Source organism: Cyprinus carpio, chromosome A3, assembly GCF_018340385.1.
Source record: "Cyprinus carpio isolate SPL01 chromosome A3, ASM1834038v1, whole genome shotgun sequence".
Taxonomy (NCBI): Eukaryota; Metazoa; Chordata; class Actinopteri; order Cypriniformes; family Cyprinidae; genus Cyprinus; species Cyprinus carpio.
The window spans coordinates 8,042,877-8,048,787 of NC_056574.1; the positions used below are offsets into that span (position 1 = coordinate 8,042,877).

Consider the following 5,911-nt stretch of genomic DNA (forward strand, 5'->3'; position numbering starts at 1 on the left):
CATTTTCATATCCAGGGGTGTAGCAACCATTGCAATATAGCAACATTTTTAAAAATTAAAATTAAATTTCACCACCTTCACTTTTTGAGTTATCACTTGTTTTAAGAATTTTTAAGGAAGAAGAAAAAAAAAAAAAAACTACACTACCATGCAAAAGATTCAGAGTTAGTAAAATTTTTGTTTGAAAGAAATTAATATTTTTATTTAGCAAGGATACATTAAATTGATCAAAAGAGACTGTAAAGGCACATTTCTATTTTTAAATGCTTTTGAACTTTATATTTATGAAAGATTTTAAACATTGATAATAATAAATGTTTCTTGAGTAGTAAAGCATCAAATCAGAATGATTTCTGAAGGATCATTTGACACTGAAGACTGGAGTAATGATGTTGAAAATTCAGCTTTGATCACAGGAATAAATTACATTTTACAATATATTCACATAGAAATAGTTATTTTGAATTGTAACAAAATTTCAAAATTTTGCTGCTGCATGTTAACTGTATTTTTGGACAAATAAATGCAGCCTTGGTGAGCAGAAGAGACTTCTTTACTGTCGTTCTTACACCACTGATTCATCCATATTCTGATCTGTAGGTTTGACACAGAACAGACAATGATGAATTTTGTATAAAAAGAAACTTTACTGTGTTTCAGCATTTCACCTACCAACAAAAACCAGTAAGAAATAATAATAAATAAACAGAGAACTGTTGTGTAGTATAAAAGATACCCACATACATACTAAAAAAAACTTCAGTTATAATAGTTATCAGGCAGATCAGAGGACAGCTTTAAAAACAGGCACCTTAAAATATGTGATCTGAGATTTAGCTATAAAATCATTTCTTCTACACTAATACTGTACTCAGAATCAACATCAAGAGAACATGAAACCAAACCTGAAGTGGAAATCAAGACGAACAGCTTAATATCTATGCTTAACTGAGATTATAAATGTCTCTGATTGAGCAGGTCTTCAGGCATTCTTTTTTCAAAGAACTCCAAAACTGACCAACTAAAAACAGTCCGATTTTGAGTTTAAAACAAGTTAGAACAAGTAGAATCCAAACATAGAGAAGCACCAAAACAGTCCCTTTTTTTGATTCCTCGAAACTTCTCCTGATTATCCCAGAGTGGCTGCATTTCCATTTGTCGACATTCAATAATTGCGGGATACTAAAAAACCCAAACGCTGGTGGGCGACTCTTTTACCGTCTACAGTGAACCAGGTTTGCAGTGACGTCGGTGACAAATACGTGTTCGATCAGGCTCCGTGTCGGCTTCCAGTCCTGGCCCGCCTGCACCGAGATGGCCAAGTCATGGTTGTCGCTTCGAAATGTGGAATCATGGTCCGAATCTGAGCTGCTCCCCTCTTCACCAGTGCTCAACTCACTCTCAGGATCTTGCTTGGTTTCCCGGCATCTTTGTATGAGGAATCTATCTAGAACTGGTTGATCTCGGCCCTCGGATGTCGGAACCACAATATTGTCCACTCTACCTTGATTCTTCTTCCCGAGTCTTTCGGACAAATAGGCCGCTTTGGATTTATCCCGTTGCGGACTCTTTAAGACTTGTTGATTAGTTGGGAACTTACTTGGGGCATTCTGTGCGGGACTATGCTCGCGTCTTGGGTTAAACCCAGAGCTTTTTTTTATCAGGGTTGTAGGCACCCTTCAAGGAGGAACCGTCATTCGCGCGGAGGTCCCATTACCCAGTGCCGTTTTGTTGATGCTCTGTAGGTTGAGAGCTTGAAGGCTGGTGGGAGTTGTAAGAGAGGAAAATGAGCTTGATGGGGATTTTGGAGAGATCCTGATCTTTGAAGTAGAGTCTGATCCGAGGCCTTTCAGGGACATTTGGAGAGAGTTGTGGACACGTCTGTCCATTGCTGCTGTGAATATTCAACGCAGCAACTCCTGGAGATTTGCACGTGGGCGTATTGGGATCGACGACTCCGCTGCTCATATCTGAGACCGAGAGCTTGAAATCCGAAGCGGTTTTGGATTGCGGCGGCCGACTTAATGCAGTAGGCGATGAGGTCGATCCGACTGAGCGTACAAGGGAACTTAAGGAGCTCTTCTGGGTAAAAGAACCTCTATTTTGCAGTTGCCATCGGCTCCCTTCCAGAGTTTCGGTTCAACCCGGTGTAGGTGAAAGCTTGCAGGCATGAGCGGGTCTCTTTATGCTTCCTCGGAGCTCAGAGTCTCTGGAAATGGGGCTTGAGAAACTTCCGAGGACCTTTGGCCTGACGCTGTGCCTTTAGCTCTGGAGGAAGCGATTTTCTCCCTCGCTTCTTCTTCGGTGGTGGTTCTGGCTTGGCCACCAACGATCTGGGCTTTCTTCTGAGGGACGGGGTGGTGCTCTCGTGGACGAGGGCTCGGTTTTGGATTTCTGTCATTGTCGTCTTCATCATCGTCATCATCTGAAGAAGAGGAAGAACGACGAGGAGGAAGATGATGAAGAACCAGAAGATGAGGATGAGGAGGGACGAGCTGCTTGATTTGGACACCACTGGAATGGGCTTCTGAGAGATTTACATATAGAAATGGTGATGGGTGAGAACATAATGTGTGGTGCAAATTGTTTTTTGTTTGTTTTTTTTTTCAGTAGATCTGGAGCATTTTCTGTGGAATACTTACCAATATTTTTCTGGGTCGTCCACGCGCCGTTTTCCCCTTTTTGCTGATCAAGAGTTCCCGCTCCTGCTCCCTAAGAATGGACAAAAATGTGGGAAAAAGTACAAAAAAAAAAAAAAAAGAAGTAGTGATTAGCAATACATTGCTAATTAATTACATTTCAGTTGAGTAGATCATACAGTCCTTGCTATCCTTAAATTGTATTATATATGACCATTATTAAGGGAATTTTAATTAAATAGCATATCTTATAAACAAGTGTCATTCAAAGTACTTTACATAAAGAGGATTTAAATAAATAAATAAAAATAATCATAAATAAAACTAACAATAAAAAAAGATAGAAAAAAAAGATAAAACTATATTAAAAAACAAAAAAATGTTCGTTTACAAAAAAAAAAAAAAAGCACCAATTGTGAAATCAGTTCCTGTTTTTATATATTTACAGCCTCCTCACTCCTGTTCTTTCTCCCCACTTCCTTCACAACTCTCCATTATTCTAATTTGGACAAACCCATCCCTTTCTTTGCTTTTAGCAGATGTGTTAGGGAAAAAGTGATAATATTTCCTTGTGCGAACGAACGATTAAAACGGGAGACAAATTCCCACATGACTTACACTGAAGGATGGATTCCAAGCCATATTTAGAAAAATATTCTTCAGAAAATGTAAAAATATATATCATTTTTAAACAGTAGCATGTTGGTGTCAACACTGGTTTCGTTTCTCAAGGGATCCAAGTCTACCCTTTCACACCCATCCTTCCTAAATGTGAAACCAAATGTGAAACACTGACAGAAAACTCTAAAACTAGGAAAATGTTAATGATGTTTGATTTTCAGTCAGGCTGCAGAGGAACTCGTGAGCCTGGACACGAACTGCCAGCCCCTTTGAATGGCCTGTGAATGGTAGCCCCATTGACGCCCTCCCAAGCGTTGCAGCCATATTGCTTTGCACATGGGGAAGGGGGCGGTTGCTCCTCACATAAAGGCCTGCTCACCCAATGGGAGAAAACCTCTTACCTCTGTTAAACGCGAAGCCAATAGTCCTTGGGTCAAGAAGGTTTTCCTTGAGGTTCCCAGCTGTTGTGACCTTTGCAACACAGGACACTGGCTTCTTTAGCATGTTAGTAGATCGACACAACTTGCTCATTAGTTTTTCATTTATCAATAAAAAGATGGCTATGTACAATTTAGACAAGTCTATAACGCTACTTTTCCTTTCAAGTTGGAACAAGTTTTTTAAGTATGACAAATGACGTTTTTAAAGTACAGATATTCCATATAGCCTTACAATTAATATGAATCATATGACCATTAAAAAAAAAAAAAAACTGCATGGATGATAGTCAAAAAATAACAGCATGTCACACCACAAGACTAACTCAACATAAAGCATGCAAAACAAGCTATTTGTGTACCACCCTTAAGTATCATTTGGATAGCAAATTTTGCATCTGCAGAACCTGTAAATGTAAACAGACAGGGAGGTGGGAGTAGAACTGGGACTTCAGACCCCCCGCAGACTGGTTGGCGTTATATAGCAGAGGAAAAAAAAAAGATAAGATGACAGTTTGACGTAAAAAAGGGCTCTTCAAAGAGTTCTGTAACGTCTGGATTTCATTTAACACACACAAAAAGTACGTGATTCTATCAAAACTTCCCTTAAACCGACATTACTCAAAATCAGACATGAACAGTAATTTCCTTTTTCTTCCATAATAACTACTGCTACGTACCATGGGAAAATAATGCCAGACAAAGCTTGATTTTTATCCAAACAGGACTGACAAACATTTTAAACAGCGTGCATTAATGAATTAATTAATAAAGAAGCCTGTTTCTATCATGTAATAAAAAATAAAAAAAAAAATGACATTGCAACTTTTTCTCACAATTGTGACTTTTTTTCTATAACAAATTCTGAGTTTACATATGCATTTTATTTTTGTTTTGTTTCATCTACAGACTTTTTATCTCAGAATTCTGACTCTTTACCAAAATTCTAAGAAAAAAGTCAGAGCGTCAAAGATATAAACTCAAGATTTGACTTTTTAAGCGCAGTGCAGACTTTTTCCCTCAGAATTTTGAGTTTACATTTTGGAATTCTGACTTTTTTCTCAAATTATGCTTGAATATCCCACAACTTTGTTTATTTTTTTTTCCCCCGGATGAAAAAAAAATTTTGACTTTTTTTCTCTCAATTTTTTTTTTTCAAAAGTTCATTTATAATTTGGGCTCCCTTTTTTAAAATTGCAAGTTTCATCTTGCAATTGTTTTTTTTTTTTTTTTTTTTTTAATTTTAATTACCTCTTCTTCTTTTTTTTTTTTTTTTTTTTTTACCCTTTAATAAACGCCCTCCAAGACTTTAATTCCCAAAAACCTTTTTTTACATTTTTTTCTTTTTCAATTTTTTTTTTTAAAGTTTCAAATTTCCAATTATTCATTTTTTTATTTTTTTTTTTTGAAAATTAAATGTTAAAAAACAAACCATCATCTAAACCCCTATTTTACATTCTTTGAGCATTTTAAATGTCCCTTTCCGGTCGGTTTATGATTTTTGGTTTAACAAGTAATAACCAATAAAAAAATAGTGTGAGTTGTAAATAATCAATGAAACAGATGGAAGCGCACGCGGTAGAGGTGTGGCTCGTGTGATTGACAGCTCAAGTGCCCATAGACGGGGGCAAAGAGGCGACAATGTAACAGAGAGAGCAAGAGTGGGGGCATTAAGAGGGGGGCAGCTGGGTTTTTAATGAGAGCGAGAAAAAAACAAGTATAAACACCACGCTGACTGAGAGCGTTCTACAAACTTCTTACGTTACAAAAGAAGAAATTGTTACAAAGTATCAAAAAGCATTCTAAAACTGATACAATATAACTGGCTTTGGCTGTGACCGAGCATTAGACGACCCCTGAAGCCAATACCTGATGTTTGAGCTTCCGGTATATATATATATAAAAAAAAAAACATAATAAAAATTTAAATATTTTTTTTTCTGTTTGTTATTAGTTTCTGTCGATTTTATTTCACCAACGCGAATGGACAGTCGAACAAAAACAACTTGATGAAAAAGAGACTTCGCAAAGTAACTGTGCTACTTTTAACAGACAGAGAAATGCAGAAAAAGAGGCAGGGGCGACGTATTAATCAAGTGAAGCGGTGCACGACTTCACGCGTGGACATGAAACTAAACCTTATAACACGCTGTTGTTGTTGTTTTCATTGTTTCTCTCTCTCTCTCCTTCATGTCCAATTCACACATTCAACAT

At 37.2% G+C, this 5,911-nt stretch overlaps 1 pseudogene; it reads right to left on the reverse strand.

Annotated features, from left to right (window-relative positions):
- Positions 1-1,214: 1,214 nt before the first annotated feature.
- LOC122138659 overlaps positions 1,215-5,911 on the reverse strand; it is a 27,240-nt pseudogene continuing 22,543 nt past the window's right edge.